This window comes from Raphanus sativus, unplaced genomic scaffold (assembly GCF_000801105.2).
Source record: "Raphanus sativus cultivar WK10039 unplaced genomic scaffold, ASM80110v3 Scaffold1044, whole genome shotgun sequence".
Classification (NCBI taxonomy): Eukaryota; Viridiplantae; Streptophyta; class Magnoliopsida; order Brassicales; family Brassicaceae; genus Raphanus; species Raphanus sativus.
In genome coordinates, this window is record NW_026616358.1 from 579 (window position 1) to 24,784 (window position 24,206).

Consider the following 24,206-nt stretch of genomic DNA (forward strand, 5'->3'; position numbering starts at 1 on the left):
AGAGATACCTTAGTTGGAGAAGCATACAAATGGTGGAGCCAACTTGATGCTGATCGGATCTATTACAATGATCCACCTATTACTTGGGCAGAGTTGAAGAGGCTCATGTATAAGCAGTTTGTGGAAAGGGCAGAGCACAATCAGAAGGTGTCTACAAACAGAGTGGTACAACCCCAAGTCTTGCAGCCGGCAAACAAGAGGCAAAGCTCGAAACCAGTGCATACACCTCAAGTCAAACAAAACAAAGGTGAATACTTTAAATCTTTAGAACCATCTGAGGTTATTTGTTATAGGTGTCAAGGCCATGGTCATCTTGCAAAAGATTGTCCCACAAAACGAGCTGTGAAGTTAGCAAAAGAAACTAACTTGGAGGTAAGTGATTCCTTTACTAGCTTGGATGATTCTTTTGATAGGATAGATAAAAAGTTTGAAGAACTTCTCAACTTGATGAAAGCTAGATATAATTCTGTTTCTAGTAATTCCATGACTGTCTTAACACACTTGTCTAGTGCCCAGGAGGTTGAAAATATTTCAGGTACCAACATGGAAATCAAGGAACAAGAACCCAACCTTACTGTGCAAGCAAGTCCAAGACTTGAAATTTTTCAAGTCCCAACTAATGATGAGGTGATTTCTGAACTTACTGTGAATAATCCTACTTATCAAAACACTGGTATGATGCACTTGCACTCTGTCCAGAATGTTGATGCAGGTCTCAGTGAAGGCCAAGAGAATGTGTCTGAGAGACTAGAACAAGAAGAAATCATCCTTGAACCCGATCCACTTCAGGTAAGTGATCCTATCCCTTGTTTGCTTACTAAAAACTTGGATAATGTGCACACTGATTTATTAGGTCCTGATAAATGTGAGGAAAAACCAGGCAGTTTAGATAAGTATGTAGATTATACTTCTTTTCTTATATCACACTTAGGGAGGAAGCAAGAGATTTTAACATCTACTGAAAATGGAATTTTTCAAAACAATTTATATGCTGATTATTCCATGACTTCTATAACACACTTGTCTTTAGCCAAAGATGTTGAGTCTATGACAGGAACCAATGCTGAAGATTCCAGAGGAGATCTACCCAAAGCCAAGATCACACCAGACCGGACCAGAGGAGTAATCCTATCCTATTTTTCCAAAGAAGAACCACCAGATGTGCCATCAAAGTTCAAACCAAAACAATACCAAGGTAAGACCCTAGAATCTCAAAAGAGGATGAAACCTGACTTGCTCTATCTTGGTGCAGATAAATTGGTTTTGAGGACAAAACCTTTTGAAGAAGGAGGGAATGATGAGGACCTCAATTCAGTAGCCGAACCACCAACTCATGAGACCAACCATACAAGCTACATTGGAGCCAGCAGCGACATATGTGCATTCAAAATGCCATATCTTTCAAACCTGGAGGGTTTTAATCACGAGGAAAATTTTATTGGATTCTACACTCAAGAAGGAGTCAAACCCAATTAGAATTTCAAGAAAATCTTCACGGAGGAAGAAGTTATGAATTTCACAAACCGGAGGTTCTCTAGCACATCCATCTGCGAGCATCAGACTTTAGAAGAAGATTTCAGCTCAACTAGGAAGCGGCCCTCTCCATATTTAATCATGGGCTTCAAGAGGGATTTATTATATATCCAGAGAGTCCAAAATCAGGCGAATTGGTTCAGGGAAAACCAAGATACAATTAATTTCCCAAAACCGGTCAAACCGACATCAATTTGGGAAAGTTGCCAACCACTTCAAATTGGATCGAACCAAACCTTTCTGTGGAAGCCAGGAGATCATCTTAACCATCCAGAAGACATCCAAGATGACCTTAGCTGCACCAGCACCCAGGAGATCAGGCGGATCCCCATTTACTTCAAGTTTCCTTATTTGGAGTTTCTTGCAATAAAGCTCCAACAGCTCTTTCCTCTTCAGCTAAGGCACGACATCAACACTTTGGAGAGTTTATTGAGCAACCAGGAGCTATTATTTCGTGGATACTTCACCAAGATATCCAGATACAAGATCACCTCTCTTCAAAGGCAAGAAATCAGCCTAACGGCTAGTTTTGAAAGAGCCATCAAAGCCTTCTCATCCAAGACTTTTATTTTGATTTTTATTTCTTTCCTTTTGTCATTTTATGACTGTTAGAGTCTTTCATTGTCGAGCCTATAAAGCTCCAGCCTTATTTTCATTGTAAAACACCTTTGATCATTTTTATAATAAACCGAGAATTTTCTCTTTAAAGCTTTTGCTTTGTCTCTATTGTTCTTCTAAGTTCTTTGGTGGATTCCATTGCTTAGTGAACGTGTAAGTCTCTGTCTTTGTGTGGATTCACTAAGACTGTGGCTTGTGAGTTGTATCAAAGGCCATCCGCAACCTTTGTGGTGCTCTTCAATCCATCCAGCCTTTCCTGTCCAGATCCTTTTGGTTGATTAGATCAGTCCATCCGGATCACCCCTTGTGCTAGATCGATTCTCTCTTGTACTAAGAGTTATACAGCCTTTGATAGCTTAGGCTTGTATCAGAATGTGTATTGAGAGATTAATGAGAGATTAGAAGAGAGAATAAGAGATTAAGAACAGATTAGGAGAGATTTGGTTTTGAGATTCAATAGTAACTAAAGGGGAGAGATGTCGACATGATGAACTAGAGAGAGAGAGAGTAAGACTCAGAGTATTATTTCATTAAGTGAAGAGATTACAATATAAAGGAGAGAGCTAAAGAGGGTTTGCGCAAGCTAACCCACTATTACAAGCATGTGAGGTCAAACCACTATTCTAAACACTAGGCTGAGATGCTTTACATGCTTTGCTTTGCTTTAACCAGCCTGTAAAGCAAAACCTTATCCACAAACGGTAACAAGGATGGCGCGCCTCTCTTCCTTTGGTTAGATCACTGTGCTTTCCTTCTTCCTCAACCCAAGTGTTCCATAGTTTCATTTTAACCTTCTCACACTTGCATTTACCTCTTTTACCATGCAGTAACTTTATTTTTACTGCATGGTAACTTTTCACAAGTTACTCTTCTTCTCTTCTCCTCTTTATTCTCATCACTCTCCTCATCTCTTCTCACCACATTTCAACACTCCCCCTCAAGCTTGACCATGTGGAACAAGTCGAGCTTGGAAGGACCATGAGATCTTCCTCATTAAAAACCTCATCAAAGAAAACCCATTGGGACAAAACTTTGATGAGGGAAAAAGAGTAAAGACCTCATGATCAGGGGACTAGTGAATGGGTGTAAGATCAATGAGTCCTAACCTGATGTGTATGGACTCCATTGTCTTTTGTCTTGCTGCCTTGGTGAATATATCCGCCAACTGATCTTCACTTCTAGTGTAACATGGCAAGATAACTCCCAAGACTATCATCTGCCTTACCTTGTGACAATCAACCTCAATGTGTTTTGTCCTCTCATGAAACACAGAGTTGGTAGCAATGTGGATTGCGGCTTGATTGTCACAATGCATGGTCATTGGAGTTGCTTGCTCGATCTCCAAGTGCTTAAGAATCCCTTTGATCCACACTAACTCATTTGTAAGCTTCAGCATAGCTCTATACTCAGCTTCAGCACTCGAACATGAGACCACCTTCTGCTTCTTGCTCTTCCAAGTAACCATGTTTCCTCCAATGGAGGTACAGTACCCAGTTGTAGACTTCCTATCATTTCTATCACCAGCCCAATCAGCATCACAGTAGCCAACCACTTCAGTACTCTTGTTGCATCCCATCCATACTCCTAAACCTTGAGTTCCATTGAGATAGATGAGCACTCTCTCCACCATTCTCCAATGATGCTCCTTTGGTTGTTGCATATGCTGGCTGACTTGATTCACTGCAAAGCATATGTCTGGCCGAGTGATAGTAAGGTAGATCAGCTTCCCCACAAGCTTCCTATACAACTTGGGATCATGAAATGGCTTGCTATCTTCCATCTCCCCCTCTCTTGGAATCTTGTACCCATCTTCCATGGGCATCTTTGCTGTCTTTCCTCCATAAGCACCTGCATCTTTCAAAAGATCAAGTGCATATTTTCTTTGAGATATAAATAAGCCTTCCTTAGACCTGCACAACTCAATCCCAAGAAAATATTTCATCTCTCCCAAGTCTTTTATGTCAAAGACAGACTTGAGATACTCCTTGGTTTCTTGTATACCTGTTTTATCAGAACCAGTGATGATAATATCATCAACATATACAAGAATAACAATGATACCTCCTGGTGTAACCAAGGTGAAGAGTGTGTGATCCAACTCACACTTTCTGAATCCTTTACCATTCAGAGTGGTGCTGAGCTTGTGATACCAAGCCCTTGGTGATTGCTTCAACCCATAGATAGCTTTCTTCAGTCTTAACACATTTCCTGGTTTTACCATCCCTTCCATTCCTGGTGGTGGTAACATGTAGACTTCATCTTCAAGCTCCCCCTGAAGAAAAGCATTCTTCACATCCATTTGCCATAGATCCCACTCAAGATTGACAGCAAGTGATAGCACTACTCTGATAGTATGAAGCTTGGCGACTGGAGCAAATGTGTCTATGTAATCTTCACCATAGGTTTGTGTAAAACCTCTTGCCACCAGTCTAGTCTTCCTCCTATCTATCTTCCCATTAGGTAGATACTTTATGGTAAAGATCCATTTGCATGATACTGCCTTCTTCCCCTTAGGTAACTTGCTTTCATACCATGTATCATTCTTGATCATGGCATCTGCCTCAGCATTGACTGAATCCCTCCACTCTTGAATCAACATTGCTTCTTCATAGCTTCTTGGCACATAGCTCTCATCTAAGCTTACTTGAAAAGCACAATGTTCTTCCGGGAACTCAGCAAAGGAACACACAGCTTGAGAGGGATGCTCCACAGCCTGGGCATTGTAGTACACTCTTGTGTTTACCCAGTTGGAAGCATCTCTCTTCACCCGTGTGCTTCTTCTCAAAGGAACTGGTTCTTGTTCCTCACTAGCTTCCTCTTCTTGTATCTGAACTGGTTCTCCAGCTCCCTGATCTCTTCTTGCTGAATCCTCTCCACTTTGGACAGGAGAATCAAAGCTTTGTTCTTCTAGACCTTCAGCACCAATGCCTTGATCTTCTTGACTCCTTGCTTCTGATTCACTTCCCCCCTCATGTTCAAAGTGGGATGGTTCTTCAGTAGTAACTGGTGTAGGTTCTTGTTGCCTACTCTGATCCTGGGTCACTCCAATGCCGAGACCCTCAAAAATGTTTCTCAAGCTAGCAGCTCTGTCTGATGGTTGAGATAGATCCTCTAGTTCTTCCCAATTCTTCCCATCATAGTACCCTTGCTCCTCCATAAACTTGACATCCCAAGACACCAACTCTTCTAGTATCAGGATCAAAGCATTTGTATCCTTTCTGACTAGTTGAGTAACCAATAAGCATAGCCTTGGTGCTCTTTGCTTCTAGTTTGTTTCTCAGCTCCCCGGGTACTAATACATAGCACACACACCCAAATGTCCTTAGATGATCCAGGCTTGGTTTACTCTTGTTGAGAACCTCAAATGGAGATTGATCTTGAAGTATTCTGGTTGGAACCCTGTTGATCAGATAACAAGCATATATAACAGCATCACTCCAATACCTCTTTGGAACACTCTTATGGAACATTAGTGACCGGGCCACCTCCATGAGGTGCCTGTTCTTCCTCTCAGCTACACCATTCTGTTGTGGTGTATAAGGGCAGCTAGTTTGATGCAAGATCCCATGATGAGCTAGGTGATCTCGAAATGCATGGCTTGTATACTCTCCACCATTATCAGACCTGAAAATCTTAATCTTGGCATGATAATGGTTAGTTACATAGCTTTGAAAATTTTTAAATGCATCAAGAACCCTATCCTTTGTCTTAATTAGAGTTAACCAGGTGTATTTGGATTTCTCATCAATGAATGTGACATAATATCTAAAACCATCTCGGGACAAACAAGGAGCAGTCCAAACATCAGAATGAATCAAATCAAAACAACTTTCATAGATAGTAGAAGATCTTTGAAACACAGTCTTACAATGTTTACCCAAAATACATGCCTCACACTCATTATTCTTAAACATGACACCTGGTAACATAATGCTTAAAGCCCTATCATGAGGATGACCTAGTCTAGCATGCCACAATGCATCCTTACTGAGGGAAGAAACAGAATTAAAAGAAACAAAAGAACTAGAAATGGGATCAAGGTCTTCCAGCATATAGAGGTCTCCTTTGGTAGCTCCTTGCCCAATCAACTTACTGCTTTTAATATCCTGAAACTTCACATCATTAGGACTAAAGATAACATTACATTGAAGATCATTAGTGCATTTTTCACATATAAAAGATTTGAAGTGAACTCAGGCATGAAAAAGGCTTTAGAATCCTTATTAAACAGTTTCAATTTACCAATGCCTCTAATAGGAATCCTATCACCATTAGCAATCATAACATGGCCATGAGCAGGTTCAATGTCTTTTATCAACTTAACATCACTAATCATGTGATGAGATGCACCAGAATCAATGATCAATGGTTTATGCACATTACTAGCAACATTAGTCCTAGATGATTCATTTCCTTTCATGATGCTTCCTAGCAGTCCTAATATCTTATCCGAGACATTAGGCATGGTAATAGGAAATGTATGAGCAGCATAAGAGTAACCAAGAGTATGGTCATTTTTGTTACCAGACTCCTTAAGAGCTCGGATGAGGGATGCAATGTCAGCCTTAGTGATCATCTCCTGGTCCAATCCCTTGCCTCTTAGCTGATGAGAAGCCATAGCTCTTCCTTCACTTTCACCCACATTCACATTTGGACTAGCCCCGGATGAACCAGCACCATTTGCTTCAGTAGAAAGGTTTGCCTTGGCTTCTCTTTCCTTGTTGAACTTGCTCGGCTTCAGGTGGGGGTGGAGTAACCAACACTGATTCTTCTTATGACCAGACTTCTTGCAATGCTCACAGCTCCCTTCATACTTCTCATACTTCTTGCCATTGTATGCAGCCTTGTTAGCTTGCATCTCCTCGGCTTGATGAGCCATAGTAAGCTCACCCTTTCCTCCAAAGAGACCGAGTGATCCCTCCTCCTTCTGAAGTTGTGCACACACTTCCTCCATTGATGGGAGAGTAGGCGACCTCAAGATATGCTTGATGACATCTTTGTAGCAAGGATCAAGTGTCATCAATAGCCCAAACACCTGATCTTGTTCTCTTCTCTCCATGAGAGCCGACATGTCAGTAGTGTTGGGTCTTAAGCTTTCAAGCTCAGACCATAAAGATCCAAACTTCCCCATGTGTTTGGTGAGTTCTCCTCCATCTTGCTTCATGGAGTTAATAGCTCTCTTTAGCTCAAACACACGGCAAATGTTGGAAACATTTCCAAAAGTCTTCATGAGAGTATCCCATAGGTGTTTGGGAGTCTCGCAGTAGCTGTAGGCTTCAAGGAGAGGCACCTCTAGAGATCCTTGCAGCACGGAAAGCACCATCAAGTCCTCTTGGATCCACTTCTTCTCCTCAGCATCCGCGAGAGCTTTTCCCTTCTCACCTTCTTCAGTTTGCTTAGCCACTGGCTTTGGTCCATCATCAGTGATGTGATCCCATAGCCCTAGCCTTCCAATGGCGGTTTTCACCAACCTAGACCACAAGAGATAGTTTGAACCTCCCTTGAGCTGAACCGGAACTGTAACGAGCTTGCTGTAGTTGTTTCCCTCCATCTTCTCTTGCTTGTATCACACGCGACCTGAAAAGCTTCTATCTTGCAACCACGCTTGAAGAACCACCAGAACTCAACCTCAATGTAAGAATGTAAAGATTAAGGAGATGTTAAGAGGAGATTATGATAAACATTGTGAGAATTCAAGAGAAAGAGAGAGGAGTTCGCGAGAGAGAAGTAAAGAAAGAGGAAACTGTTTCCCTTGATGCATTTGGTTAACATCACACATACATAAATAGCTAAATCGACATACAAGGAGAAATAATAAACAAAGAAGCTCAGACTGCGCAGACTGGTCTTGGATAGTGACAGCTCAGGAACGGCTCCAAGGCAAAGAGAACATGTGATCTTTATATTAAACAACTCCTGCCGACATCTCTCCTTTGTCCTGACCTTCCAACGGCATTCTCCTTCTCCTAAACCTTCCTAGACAAGTTACTCTTTACTTCCTTGTGGCGGTTAGGATCATTTGAATCCGAGAGAGGCAATGCACATACTTGTAGAACAAGGCATCGCCATCCAAGCTCATCTTTGATATATCTGATCTTGTTTATCTCCTTATGCCTTCATGTCAACACTCCCCCTCAAGCTTGACCATATGGAACAAGTCAAGCTTGGAAGCCATGAAGCAATCCCTCATTAAAACCTTAGCTTGGCAAAACCCAATGGGACAAAAACCAAGCCAAGGAAAAAGAGTAGATCACTTCATGGAGGAGAGATCAGTGACATGAGAGGTCTATGAGTCCTAACCGTGGATGGATGAACTCACAGACCTTAGTGCTTGCTGCCTTTGTGAAGATGTCAGCAAGCCGCTCCTCACTTCGTGTGTAGCATGGCAATATCACTTTCTGCTCCACTGCTTGTCTAACCTTGTGGCAGTCTACTTCAATGTGTTTGGTTCTTTCATGGAAGACTGAGTTGCTGGCAATGTGTATAGCCGCCTGGTTATCACAATGCATAGTGATTGGTGAGGTAGTCTCTACTCCCAAGTCCTTAAGCAGTCCCTTGATCCAAATCAGCTCACTTGTGAGCTTTCTCATGGCTCTATACTCTGCCTCAGCACTTGAACATGAAACCACCTTTTGCTTCTTGCTCTTCCAAGTCACCAAGTTGCCTCCAATAAATGTGCAATAACCAGTAGTTGATCTCCTATCAATTCTGTCTCCAGCCCAATCAGCATCACAATACCCAACTATCTCAGTGCTCTTGTTGCACCCCATCCATATTCCTTGTCCTGGCGCCTCTCTTAGATACCTTAGTATCCTCTCCACCATGTTCCAATGATGCATCTTGGGAGCTTGCATATGCTGGCTCACCTGGTTGACTGCAAAGCACACATCAGGTCTTGTGATAGTGAGATATATCAGCTTCCCTACCATTCTTCTATAGTGCTTCACATCTCCATAAGCCTTGTCTTCAATCTCCCCCTCACGCATCACTTTGTATCCATCTTCTAGTGGTGTTTTAGCAGCTCTTCCGCCAAGATCACCAACTTCTTTTAACAAATCCAGAGTGTATTTCCTTTGAGACAGGAACAACCCTTCCTTTGATCTGCATATCTCAATCCCAAGGAAATACTTGAGCTCTCCCAAGTCCTTGATGTCAAATGTTGCTTTGAGAAACACCTTGGTTGAGTCGATCCCTTCTTTGTCACTGCCTGTGATGATTATATCATCCACATAGATGAGTATAACAATGATCCCTTGCTTGCTGGTCAGAGTGAACAGGGTGTGGTCGGCTTCAGATTTCCTAAAACCCCTTCCATTCAGTGTTGAACTCAGCTTGTGATACCAGGCTCTTGGAGATTGCTTTAGACCATATATTGCTTTCCTCAATCTCAAAACATTTCCAGGCTTGACCATGCTTTCCATTCCAGGTGGTGGGCGCATGTATACTTCATCTTCTAGCTCTCCTTGTAAGAATGCATTCTTGATATCCATTTGCCAAAGATCCCACTCCAAATTCACAGCAAGAGAGAGCACAACTCTTATGGTGTGTAACTTTGCTACTGGCGCAAATGTTTCTAGACAATCCTCACCATACACTTGGGTGTAGCCTCTTGCTACTAGCCTGGTCTTCTTCCTTTCAGGTTTCCCATTAGCTAGATACTTGATTGTGAACAGAAGCATGCTGGTCACTGCCTTCTTGCCTTTGGGAAGCTCACTCTCAAAGAAGGTTTCATTCTTCTCCATAGCCCCCATCTCATCTTCTACTGAGTCTCTCCATTCCTTGATTGCCATAGCCTCCTCATATGTCCTTGGTATGTAAGCCTCATCAAGGTTGGTAATGAACACTTGATGATCCTTAGGGTATTGAGCTAGGGAGCATGTTGCTTGAGTTGGATGAGCAACTGCTTGGCTGTTGAAATATACCCTTGTGTTGCTCCAGTTTGATGGTGGATTCCTGACCCTTGTGCTTCTCCTAAGCGGCTGGACTTCTTCTATACTTTCAACTTCATCAGGTACAGCCTCTTGCTCTTGTACTGATGGCACACCTTGATTGTTTTCATCCTGATCATGAACCTCTTGCGCTTGATCAGTGTGTGTTCCCTCTTGAACCTCTCTTGTTTCATCTGATCCCTCTTGACCAGTGTGAGAACCCTCTTGATTCCCCCCTTCAGGATTAGGATGAATAACTTGCTCACCCTCAAGAATCACTGGTGCTGATCCCTGACCCATGTTGATGCCAAGACTCTCCATAATATGCTTCAGGTTCAGTGCTCTATCCGAGGCTTCCTGAGATAAATCTTTGAGATTCTCCCAATCTTTCTCCTCAAAGTAGCCTCTTGATTCAACAAACTTCACATCCCTGGACACCATGACTCTCCTAGTCTCTGGTACATAGCACTTGTACCCCTTTTGTGTATTTGAATAGCCAATGAACACTGCCTTGATACTTCTTGCCTCTAGCTTGTTTCTGTGCTCACCTGGCCTTAATACAAAACACAAACACCCAAAGACCCGTAAGTAATCAATGGAGGGTTTTCTTTTGTTCAATACCTCATATGGTGTGGAGTCCTCAAGCACTCTTGTAGGCGTCCGATTGATGAGATAGCATGCAGTCATCACAGCATCACTCCAAAATCGTTTAGGCATGTTGGTATAGAACATCATGGATCTCGCCACCTCCATTAGGTGCCTGTTCTTCCTCTCAGCAACTCCATTTTGCTGTGGGGTGTATGGGCAGCTAGTTTGGTGAATGATCCCATGTTTAGCTAGATGGCTTTTGAATGCTTTGCTTGTATATTCTCCCCCATTATCTGACCTGAATACTTTGATCTTAACATTGAAATGATTAGTTATGTAGTTCTGGAAATTAATAAAAGCATCAAGCACTCTATCTTTAGTTTGAATCATAGTCAGCCAAGTATACTTGGATTTTTGATCAATAAACGTGACAAAGTACTTATGATTCTCTCTAGATATGCATGGTGCAGTCCAGACATCAGAATGTATGAGATCAAAGCAATTTTCATAAATGGTAGACGATTTTGGGAAGACAGTTTTGCAGTGTTTACCAAGGATACAAGCTTCACAGCCATCATTTTTAAACACAACATTAGGTAATAAAATGTTCAAGGCACGAGAATGAGGATGACCTAGTCTAGCATGCCACAATACATCATTATCTAAGACAGGAATTGAACTAAAAGCAGATAAATTTGAACTGGTCTTGATGTCTTCAAGTAGGTACAAGTCCTCCTTTGTAACACCTTTGCCAATCAACTTAAGAGTCTCAATATCCTGAAACATAACCTCATTAGGACTGAATATTACATTGCAATGTAAATCAGTAGCAACTCTTTTGACAGAAAGCAAATTTGATGCAAAAGATGGCATATAAAATGCTTTGGTATCTCTATCAAACAATTTAATGGTTCCTTCACCCTGAATGGGAATTCTATCACCATTAGCAATTTTAACATGTCCTAAAGCAGGTTTAATGTTCTCAATTAACTCAGCATTACTAATCATATGATGAGAGGCGCCAGAGTCTATTATCAAAGGTTTGATGCTACTAGATGCATTCATATTTGTTGTAAGAGCATGAGGAGCACTAGACAATCTATATGATGCATTTAGAGAATAACCAAGTGTTTTACCAGACTCCCTTAAGGCTTTGATGAGAGCTTCAATGTCAGATTTCTTGACATTCTCATTGTGTGCTCCATCACTAGTAGCCTTGGCGCGCATAGGGGTAGAGGTCTCTCCCACATCACCAGAGAAGTTGGCTTTTGCATCAGTTCGGAACTTCTGGGGCTTGAGGTGTGGGTGGAGAATCCAGCACTTGTCTCTCCCATGACCTTTCTTCTTGCAGTGGTCACACTCCCACACCTTCTTGTCTCCAGGTTTGTAGTGTCCTTTGTTTGCTGCGCCTTCAACAGGAGCCTCTACACCATCAGCTTTGTTTGCAAGGATGAGCTCTCCCTTTCCTCCAAATAGCCCCACTGATCCTTGCTCCTTTTGTATCTGAGCACACAACTCCTCTAGAGATGGAAGCTTGTCGCTCCTCAAAATGTGCTTAATCAGATCACCATACACCGGGTTGAGAGTAAAGAGCAAGGCAAACACCTTATCTTGTTCTTTTCTCTCATTAATCACTTCCGGGTCAACACTGGATGGCCTCAACATCTCCATCTCTGCCCAAAGTGACCTGAACTTCCCAAAGTGAGTAGAGAAGTCAGTGTCCTCTTGGGAGAGAGTGTTGATAGCCCTCTTGACTTCAAACACCCTACTGATGTTGGAGATGTTCCCATACACTTTCTTAAGTGTTACCCAAAGTTCTTTGGAGGTTTCACAGTAGGAATAAGCTTCTAAGATAGGCGCATCTAGGCTGTTTTGAATGATTGAAAGCACCATGAGGTCCTCCTGACCTTTCTTCCTATCACCTTCAGCCGCACTAGCCTCTTCTTTGCCATCCTCTCCTAGGACAGTCTTGGTTGTAGCCTTGCCCTCCACGCACTCCCAAAGACCTCTGCCTCCTAGTGCTGTCTTGGCAAGCCTTGACCATAGCAAGTAATTCGGACCTTTTAGAGTCACTGGTATCGACACCATCTTTGAGTGAGTTTCCATTTTTGGCAAATTTTTAAGCTGGAAATCAAGAACAAGTGAAGAACACCAAGAACTTTGCCAAAAATAGAAAAGAAAGATTCAGAGTTTTGCGGAAAAGTAAGAAAAGAAAATAAGAGAATTGGTTCCAAGAGCTTTTAGTGCTCTGATACCATGTAAGAATGTAAAGATTAAGGAGATGTTAAGAGGAGATTATGATAACCATTGTGAGAATTCAAGAGAAAGAGAGAGGAGTTCGCGAGAGAGAAGTAAAGAAAGAGGAAACTGTTTCCCTTGATGCATTTGGTTAACATCACACATACATAAATAGCTAAATCGACATACAAGGAGAAATAATAAACAAAGAAGCTCAGACTGCGCAGATGATATATGGTGTTTTTCACATCATTGTATATATGTTTTCATTTGTTTCAAGTCACTAATTCGTGTCAGTCTAGTCCTTTTTGACCTTTTACAGGTCTGGAGTTAGCAGAAGAAAGAAGAGAAGGTGCCTGATGAAAAGATGTCCTTTTGGAGCATTCCTGCGGAGAACACTCAAAAGAACAGTCCCGAGACTGTTCTCTCTCAAGCGGAACAAGCAGACGGAGTGATCCGGAGATTGTTCCAGACGAATATGGAAACTCCTATTTCAGGAATTAAAGCCTTGTTGCCCTAATCTTTTTCTCTTCTGATTGGCGCCTCCATATAAAACGCCATCTATCTATTTTCTATTTTTCTTACGCTGTTTTTACAAGAGAACACTGATTTTTGCGATCTGCAACTTGTAAGGGAGAAGAATCCATCCTCTCATAGAGAAGATCATCTGAACCCTATTGTTTCATACTCTGTTCTTATGCAATTTTATTCAGGATTTATGTCTTTGTTTATGTGCATCATGATCGAGTAGTGACCTTGCTCGCCTAGGGTTTTTAGGGTGTTGAGACATGAGCTAAACATAGATAAGCGATCCATAACTGTTCTTCATTCATACTGTTCTTACTGCTTTCATTAAACTGATCACTTGATGTTAGATCACTAGTTCATCACTTAGTTAACCGCTTAGGATGATAACTTGACATGTATTGAATGAGCTTAGTATCCCTAATCAGCGAAAGTAGATATTAGGGTGGTAAGTGAACTGATCGGACCTGTTCTCTAAAGCTTGCAATCGATTCTCATCCCAACGACAGTTAGGTGGTGAGATCGATCTGCAAAGCGATCACTACCACGACAGTGGAGTGTTCCAGCTGAGTGATCCGAGTTCTAGAAAGCACTTCATCGCGCTTGAATAATTGTTTGGCTCCAATTCAACACCCAATGAAATACCCTAGGCTAGCTCTTGTTTAATTGAATCAATCTCGTGTTTATTTTGCTTGTTTACTATCGCCTATTTCAACCAAATCATATCTTCTTCTTAGCTTGATTCTGAAACTTATAGAACTAGAGTGTAGACTGGTCCTCTGGATTTGAATCTCAAGTACTACAATTGCAACTGTTAACTTGGCAGTAGCAAGGATTCATTTTTAGTGTATCAAGTTTTGGCGCCGTTGCGACGGGGACCAGATTTTTTACCTCTAATTTTCGGTTTCATATCTAGTCTAAGATATCTAACTCGTGTTATTTTCTTTGTTTCAGCTGATGATCCAGGTGCATGACCAGTAGACATACTCGGAGCAACGCACAAGGGCCATTGCATCAGCTTTCTAACGAGGAACTAGCGAGATTGGAACGACAGAACCGTCAACAGCCGAGATCAACGAACACCAACATGGGTGATCATCCAGATGATCTCACTGCTGCGTTTGCACTCATGCAACAGCAGATGCAGCAGATGCAGCAGACGATCCAAGCGCAGCAAGCTGCTGCCGAGCAAGCTGCTCTGAATGCTGCGAACCAACAGGAGGGAGTGGTCCAGATCGGCCAGAGAAACTTACTGCGTAATCTGCCCGCTACGCGATCTGCCATAACCCCTCCACCGTGCACAAGGCAAGACTTCGAGATCAAGCCAGCCTTGATAAGTCTAGTGCAAAGGAAGATCTTCAATGGGCTTCCTGCTGAGATACCGATGGACCACATCGAGCACTTTGAGAAGATGTGTGGTTTCACTAAAGCGAATGGAGTACCACCCGATTACATCAAGTGTACTCTGTTCCCTTTCTCTCTTGATGGGAAAGCTGCTCGCTGGCTTGATTCACTACCCACCGGATCACTCACCACTTGGGAACAAGTCCGAGAGGCTTCTTAAGCCACTTCTACACGAAATCGAAGACAGCAGCTCTGAGACAGAAGATCGTGACCTTCAAACAATTGGTGGACGAGCCGTTCTGTGATGCTTGGGAGCGATTCAATGTCTACCGCAGAGAATGCCCACATCACGGTTTTGAGGAAGACTATCTGCTGGGAGTGTTCTACGATGGAGTAGGCTGGGAGTACAGGAACGCTTTGAACTCAGCCAGTAAGGGAGACTTCATGACTCAGTCCACTCAAGGTGCATTCGAGTTGATTGAGAACATGGCCTCAAGCTCAGCTGACAATAACCGCGAGACTGATCGCACTCAGAAGGTGAAGAGCATCGACAACAGCAAGATTGATGAGCTCTCTGCCAAGGTCGATCAGCTGATTAAGAGTAACCAGAACCAGGTCTTCATCATGGAAGAATCTCCACAGGATAAAGCTACCGCGGAAGGCACATCAGAGGCAGATCAGTCGGCTGAGGATCAGCATGAAGTGAGCTACGTGAATGGGCAAGGATGGCAGTTCAAGAACTATCACCCGAACCCTAACGTGAGGAACAATCCCCACCTGTTCAATGCCCCTAAACCAGACGATAAAGCTCAAGGGAACCAGGGTCAGAACAGTGGATACCAAAGGCCTTATGGCAATCAGGGAAGAACCTTTGTCCTTAACCCAGCTCAGAATGCTCAGTTCCACAGCCAGAAACAGCCGGTTAATCAGCAAGCTGCACAACCGACTCAGACTGCTCCGCATGATGACATGAAGAGCCTCGCCAATATGATGAGCCAGCTGCTCCAAGGACAGCAGATCCAAGGGAAAGCACTGAACCAGGTCACAAACGACATCAACGCCAGGATGAATCATATGTTCAATGACCTGAGTGTGAAGTATGACAATGTCTCAAGCCATATGAGACAGATGGATATTCAGATTGCTCAACTGCTGAGAACGTGAAGAGACAGCAAGGAACTCTCCCTGGGAAAACAGACAAGAACCCCAAGGAGTGCAATGCAGTAGGGTTGAGGAGTGGAAAGCAACTGCCTGATCTAGACCCCAGGAGATTCACATCGGCTGAGAAAGGGAAGCAGAAGGAGTCGGATCAGCCTTCTAAAGCTGTACCCACAGATGAGGATGACGCAGAACAACCTACTGAGACTGTTCCGCCTGAAGCAGAGCGACCCGCTGGGGTTGTTCCACCGACTGCAGCACCTTCTCCTGCTCGTCAGTATGTACCGAAAGTGCCCTACCCTGTTCCAGCTAAGGCTACACGCAAGGATAAGGAAGAGATGAAGTGCAGGAAGATGCTGGAAGACCTAACTGTCAAGCTCCCTCTGATGAGTGCGATCCAAATGATACCATCCATGCGTAGCTTCGTCAAGGGATTGATCTCTGGGAAGATATCTGATGACAGCGAGTTCATGATTGTCTCTAAGGAGTGCAGCGCGGTGCTCCAGAACAGAAGGATCAAGAAGTTGGGTGATCCGGGAAAATTTGTTCTCTCGGTTCAGATTGGCAGAACACTCTTCTCATGCTCATTGGTCGATCTAGGGTCGAGCATAAACCTCATGCCATACACTGTGGCTAAGCGCCTTGGATACTCGGACTTCAAGCCTACCAGGATGTCACTAGTGTTTGCTGATCGATCTGTCAAGTCTCCAGTTGGAATCCTCGAATCTTCAAGTTCTGGTTGGGAACACAATTGTTCCTGCCGATTTCGTTGTTCTGGAAGTTGAGGAAGACTCCAATGATCCCCTGATCCTAGGCAGACCATTCCTCTGCACTGTTGGAGCTATCATTGATGTCCGACAAGGGAAGATCGATCTCCACCTTGGAGATATTGTGATGAAGTTTGAGATGGATCAGATGCTCAAGAAGCCGATGCTGGATGGACAAACCTTCACTGTCCAAGAAGATGGTGATCCCCTAGAGCCGCATGAAGGTATGATCGAGGAGATTCTCACCGAGGATCCACTTGAACTCGCCTTAGTCAGAGCTGAAGCCGAGCAAAGCTTAGAGAGTGTTGATGCTGATGCCTATGCCAAGTTCCTGGATTCAGCCAGGAGTATGGAGAGGACGGTGGCGAATCTAAGTCTGGGGGAGAACAGTGACTCCAGCACATCAACTGGAACAACCACGCCTCAGAACCCGACTGTTCCGGCAGCTCAGCCCGATGACTCATGGAGCGAGCTGAAAGCTCCAAAGGTAGAGCTCAAATCCCTTCCCAAGGGACTCAGGTATGCATTTCTTGGACCCAACTCCACATATCCTGTCATTGTGAATGCTGACCTGAACAATGCAGAGACTGCTCTGCTTTTGTGTGAGCTGAGGAAATATCGTAAGGCTTTGGGTTACTCTCTAGCTGACATACCTGGCATTTCACCTGATTTGTGCATGCATAGAATACACCTGGAAGATGAATCGATGACTTCTGTAGAACATCAGAGGAGGTTAAACCCAAATCTAAAAGATGTTGTAAAGAAAGAGATAATGAAACTTCTAGAAGCAGGTGTGATCTATGCGATCTCTGATAGTAAGTGGGTTAGTCCTGTGCATGTAGTACCTAAGAAAGGTGGGATCACTGTAATAACCAATGAAAAGAATGAATTGATCCCCACTAGAACAGTTACTGGTCATCGCATGTGCATTGATTTTCGTAAATTGAATGCTGCGACTCGTAAGGATCACTTCCCACTTCCTTTTATTGATCAAATGCTTGAGAGATTGGCTAACCACCCTTACTATTGCTTTTTAGATGGTTATTCAGGTTTCTTTCAGATTCCCATCCACCCAGATGATCAGGAGAAGACGACGTTCACATGCCCTTATGGAACATATGCATACAGGAGGATGCCATTCGGCTTGTGCAATGCTCCAGCGACCTTCCAGCGATGCATGATGTCAATTTTTACTGATCTGATCGAAGACATAATGGAGGTTTTCATGGACGATTTCAGCGTCTATGGAAGCTCCTTTCATGTCTGTTTGTCAAATTTGTGCAGGGTACTGAAGCGATGCGAGGAGAAGCATTTGGTGCTGAACTGGGAGAAATGCCACTTCATGGTGAGAGATGGGATTGTTCTGGGACACAAGATATCCGAGAAAGGCATTGAGGTGGACAAGGCAAAGATCGAGGTCATGATGAGTCTGCAACCACCAACTTCAGTGAAGGGAATCAGGAGTTTCTTGGGACACGCTGGTTTCTACAGGAGGTTCATCCAAGACTTCTCTAAGATCGCGAGACCACTCACTCGGCTGCTCTGCAAGGAAGCTCAGTTTGCCTTTGACAGTGACTGCTTAGCCGCATTCCACACGATCAAGGGAGCTCTAGTCAGTGCACCAGTTGTCCAACCTCCAGACTGGGATCTCCCTTTTGAGATCATGACAGATGCAAGTGATTTTGCAGTGGGAGCAGTCCTTGGACAGCGTAAAGACAAGAAGCTTCACGTGATCTACTATGCAAGCAGAACTTTAGATGAAGCTCAATGCCGATACGCAACCACAGAGAAGGAGCTCCTTGCCATCGTGTTCGCTTTTGAGAAGTTCAGATCCTATCTGGTTGGATCAAAGGTGATTGTGCACACAGACCACGCGGCTCTCAAGTACCTGCTCACGAAGAAGGATGCTAAACCGCGGCTCTTAAGATGGATTCTCTTGCTCCAAGAGTTTGATCTAGAGATAAGAGACAAGAAGGGGGTTGATAATGGAGTGGCAGATCATCTCTCCAGGATGAAAGTGTCGGATGAGACAGTTCTTGATGTGGAACAACCGATGGAGTACGTCAATGCGATTGGTCTGCGCAACATGGAGCAGTCGTTCCCTGCCATTAAGGACTGTTCCCGCGTAGAAGGAGCATTCGTAGCAGTGATCCAGAAGGAGTACCCGAACCTTCCATGGTTTGCTGAGATTGCCAACTTCTTGGCAGCTGATAAAGAGCCCTTGAGGTTCACTGGGAATGAGAAGAAGAAATTTCTGAGGGAGGCAAGGCACTACTTCTGGGATGAGCCGTATCTCTATCGGCAAGGCAAGGATGGAATCTTCAGGAGATGTGTTCCAGAGGCTGATATTCCAGGGATCCTTCACCACTGCCATGGTTCCTCTTATGCTGGTCACTTTGCCACCTTCAAGACTGTTTCCAAGATCCTCCAAGCCGGTTTCTGGTGGCCCACCATGTTCAGAGATGCTCACGCCTTCATATCTCGATGCAATTCATGCCAAAGGATGGGGAGTATAAGCAAGAGAAACGAGATGCCTCAGAACTATATCTTGGAGGTTGAAGTGTTCGATTGCTGGGGGATCGATTTCATGGGACCTTTCCCAGTCTCTCACAAGAATGAGTACATCCTAGTTGCTGTGGACTATGTCTCCAAGTGGGTGGAAGCAATTGCTAGTCCAACCAATGATGCGCGAGTTGTAACCAAGATGTTCACCTCCATCATCTTTCCAAGATTTGGAGTGCCTAGAGTTGTTATAAGCGATGGTGGAACTCACTTTATCAACAAGTTGTTCCAAGGATTGCTGAGCAAGAATGGTGTGAAACACAAGGTTGCAACCGCCTATCATCCTCAAACAAGTGGTCAAGTGGAAGTTTCCAACAGAGAGATCAAGAACATCCTCCAGAAAACTGTCAACACCACCCGCAAGGATTGGTCCCTTAAGCTTGACGATGCTCTCTGGGCATACAGAACAGCCTACAAGACCCCTTTAGGGACTACTCCCTATCATCTGGTCTATGGCAAGGCGTGCCACCTACCTGTTGAGCTAGAGTACAAGGCAGCTTGGGCTGTCAAACTACTCAACTTCGACATCAAACCTGCCAAGGAGAGGCGAACCATTCAGATCCACGAGCTGGAGGAGATCAGGCATCTGGCCTATGAGAGTTCCAAGATCTACAAGGAAAAGACCAAGGCGTTCCACGACAAGCGGATCATCAGCAGAAGCTTTGCTCCGAACGACCAGGTCTTACTCTTCAATTCACGGGTTAAGCTGTTCCCTGGAAAGCTTAAATCTAGATGGTCGGGACCTTTCACCATTAAGGAGGTTCGTCCCTATGGAGCTGTTGTGTTGCTGGACACAAGAGGAGGAGAATTTGTTGTCAATGGTCAGCGTCTCAAGCCATATCTTGCTGACACAACAATCGCTGAAGGTGTAGAGATACCCTTGAGCGATCCCCCTCGAGCCTAATCGGCTCATTGAAGTCAAGCTAGTGACAGAAAACAAGCGCTTGGTGGGAGGCAACCCACTGGTGAGTGTAAATATTGTTTTCTCTTTGTCTTTTTCTTTCTAGGAACTAACTTGCAGGTTGAAAAATCAAGAAAATTCGAGAGCACTCCAGGAGAGCACTCCAGCGGTTGTTCCGCCGATTGCTCCAGATGCCTCCAAAGATGCGGAACGCAAGAGCCACCAAGAGCACGTCTTCTCCAGCCGCGAGTGCTCCACCTGGGTACCCGTGGCCGAACAAGACTGAGGGAGCGCCCATAGACCTTAATGATCCGATGCTCCTTGACTTCAACGTCGAGGGATGGGACAAGGAGTCGGCAGCGATATACAACAAGCTCCTCCTAGCCGAGATCTGGCCCACGCGGTTCGTGAACCAGCAAACACTAGGCGATCTAGGCCTTGACACTGAGGTGTTCGACACAATGCAGGCTATGGGAATCATGCCTCTCTGCTACCAAGCTCAGGTTCTCTACCCCGACTTGGTCAGGCAAGTGCTCGCGACATGCAAGATCACTTACCAGAACCCCAATGCGCCTACGTACGAGAACTGCTTCTTCTCCTTCATGGCTGATGGCAAGTTCTGCACCATCTCTCTCGACGACCTGAACTCGCTATTCGAGATTGCAGACACGCCAAAGGGGGTTTCAGTGGAAAGGAAGTTCAAACCGGCAGACACCTTTTGGGATCTCATTGCAGCCGGCAAGTTCACTTCTCGCAAGGCCTATCAGTCACAGATCCGGAATCCTGCTATCCGGATCATCGCCAAAATTGTGTCCAATGTGCTGTTCGCGAAGGAGTACACGTCCAAGATCACAAATGGAGAGCTCCAGGTCCTCTACACTGGACTTGAGGACGAGATGCGCAGAGAGAACATCACCCCGATCCAGGAAGTCAAGACCAACCCGGGGTTTCATCTCATCTCCATGATCGCTGACCGCAAGGACACACTTGTTCGGACTGATGATAAGAAGGATCGTTGCGGCAGTCTGCTCACACCATTGTTCCAGCGCTTCAACATAAACCTCGGCTCGTACACGGTCGTCTCTGAGATGGAGTACATCGATACTCCTTACCTGATCGCATGCCACATCCTGCGCGACGAGACCACCTACAAGTTCCAGGATAAAGAAGGGAACCCTCTGTACTGCAAGCTCCCTATGCCTGGGTTCACAGACTTCTTATCCTTGGAGAACATTGTGTTCTCACTCGATGAAGAGCACCTCTGCGATGATCCAAAGGCACCGGCTCAGCACGATGATGAAGACATGGATGATGTGGAGCATGTGACTCCACCGGCTGATGGTGAGTATGACCTGGAGGACTTCACCGATGTGACTGATGATCACGCCTACAGACGCTGGATGGTTGAGTCCCAGAAGAAGAACAACAGCCTCATGAAGAGGATACTCAGGGCAATCACAGGCGGCTGCATTGGAGCGCAGGAGGAGCGTACACCGCAGAGAACAAGGCGCCCAGGCAAGGAACCAGCAGGCACATCTACTGGGGGAGTGAGACTGCCAAGGAACAGGAGGACAGCTGGTCACTCCGGTAGCGGCGATTCAGACTGAGTCCGAAAGGACTATTTCTATCCCTTGTCTTATCCATCTGAACTATTTATTTTTTCCATGTTATTTGCTTCTGTTTGGTTTGTTTCAGCTTCCTCTGATTTATTTTCACAACCAGGGATGGTGTGAACTAAGTCTGGGGGAGCGATGTACTATTCTCGCTTGTGTGCTTTTTCGAGTCAGTCCTTGTGTCATTTTTATGTTTCTGTCGAGTCAGTTTTCTTTTTAGGATCGAGTCAGTCAAAAACTATTGTGGGAATCAGGACCTTATTTGTGATGCTCTTTAACCACCTCGTGCTTTAACCTTCTTATTCAGTGACCTTAGCAGTGATGAAAGACCCACACATGGACCTGGAACACCCTGACTTATCTCATTTGACACTCCAGAAGTTCTATAACGATCAGGTTACATTGGGCAGACTTAACTCCACTTTATCTGAACCTAATCTGGACTCTAATTCTTCTTGACATGGGCACTAGATCAGGGTAGAATGAGAACTACACTCAGGACTTCTTATCCAATTTTTATATCCATCTTGCTGTTCCTGAGTGGCTAGCTCATCTTTAGCTAGTTCCCACCTTGAACCCTGACCTTTAATTCCACCCTCATGCAATTGCTTTTAGTACTTTGATGTGCAGATATGTGCAAACAAAGTCGGAGAGGACAAGGATCGACGCAGTTCTTATCATCATGCTCACACAGTGGAACCAGGCAGAACAACCGGATGCTTGTTCGAACGTAACGGGAACACACGAGGTGCCTGTTCCGATACCATGAGAACAACGAGAAGTAAGTGGCTAGAACAGATCAGATGAATCACCAGTGGCATCATGTACATCACTTGTTACCTCCTTGTTCGTCACCCAGCATTTTGTTAATTTTAAAAAAAAAAAAAAAAAAAGGCTCCTCCTGGGGGAGCGATGTACTATTCTCGCTTGTGTGCTTTTTCGAGTCAGTCCTTGTGTCATTTTTTGTTTCTGTCGAGTCAGTTTTCTTTTTAGGATCGAGTCAGTCAAAAACTATTGTGGGAATCAGGACCTTATTTGTGATGCTCTTTAACCACCTCGTGCTTTAACCTTCTTATTCAGTGACCTTAGCAGTGATGAAAGACCCACACATGGACCTGGAACACCCTGACTTATCTCATTTGACACTCCAGAAGTTCTATACCGATCAGGTTACATTGGGCAGACTTAACTCCACTTTATCTGAACCTAATCTGGACTCTAATTCTTCTTGACATGGGCACTAGATCAGGGTAGAATGAGAACTACACTCAGGACTTCTTATCCAATTTTTATATCCATCTTGCTGTTCCTGAGTGGCTAGCTCATCTTTAGCTAGTTCCCACCTTGAACCCTGACCTTTAATTCCACCCTCATGCAATTGCTTTTTAGTACTTTATGTGCAGATATGTGCAAAAAGGTCGGAGAGGAAAGGATCGACGCAGTTCTTACTCATCAATGCTCACACAGTGGAACCAGGCAGAACAACCGGAGTGCTTGTTCCGATACGTAAGGGAACAACCGAGGTGCCTGTTCCGATACCATGGAGAACAACGAGAAGTAAGTGGCTAGAACAGATCAGAATGAATCACCAGTGGCATCATGTACATCACTTGTTACCTCCTTGTTCGTCACCCCAGCATTTTGTAATTTAAAATTAAAAAAAAAAAAAAAAAAAAAAAAAAAAAAAAAAAAAAAAAAATTCTTGCTTTGATTTATTGGTGACGAGAAGGGGAAGAATTTATGATGCATGCCACTGGGGAAGTTGAGAAAGTAACGGTGGTTTCAGTGAAGTGATCTGAAGGGGAAGTTGAATCGCGCAAAGCAGTCTTATGATCGATCTATCGGAGAGCAGTCCGATCAGCAGAGATGAGTAAGGACTGTGGACCTCAATGGAGCCGTCCTCTCACGACCATTTTGTGCGATATCTTGCACCAGCTCTTGGTAAACCCTAAACACTCTTGAACTCCACCATAAAAGTTAGCCTGTTCTATACCTAGCCCGTTCTCTCTGAGTAGAGCCTGTGACAAGAAGCTCACGCTGATCTTAATTGAACATAAGGAGTTTTGTCTCGAAAGTGTTGCCTTTTCAGGTTAAGATGTAGAGTAAGGAGCTGATCTTTGAACAGCGATCAGGGGGTTCTCAGTAAGTGTGTGTGGTCCTAATCTACAGCTTGTATGGTTCAGAGATTTGTGGTAAGAGTATGGTTGCTGAGAATAAGCGAGTTCCCACGCTTTCAAACCTTTCTCCCTGTTCTTGGTACTTGCCTTGTTCGAGGACAAACAAGGATCTAAGTCTGGGGGAATTGATATATGGTGTTTTTCACATCATTGTACATACGTTTTCATTTGTTTCAAGTCACTAATTCGTGTCAGTCTAGTCCTTTTTGACCTTTTACAGGTCTGGAGTTAGCAGAAGAAAGAAGAGAAGGTGC

General features: G+C 44.2%; 1 non-coding gene across 1 annotated transcript; it reads right to left on the reverse strand.

Moving 5' to 3' along the window:
• Positions 1-15,023: 15,023 nt before the first annotated feature.
• Positions 15,024-15,130, reverse strand: LOC130503597 (small nucleolar RNA R71). The gene has a single exon (XR_008940876.1). It is a non-coding gene; the product is annotated as a small nucleolar RNA R71 (small nucleolar RNA).
• Between the last annotated feature and the right edge of the window lie 9,076 nt (positions 15,131-24,206).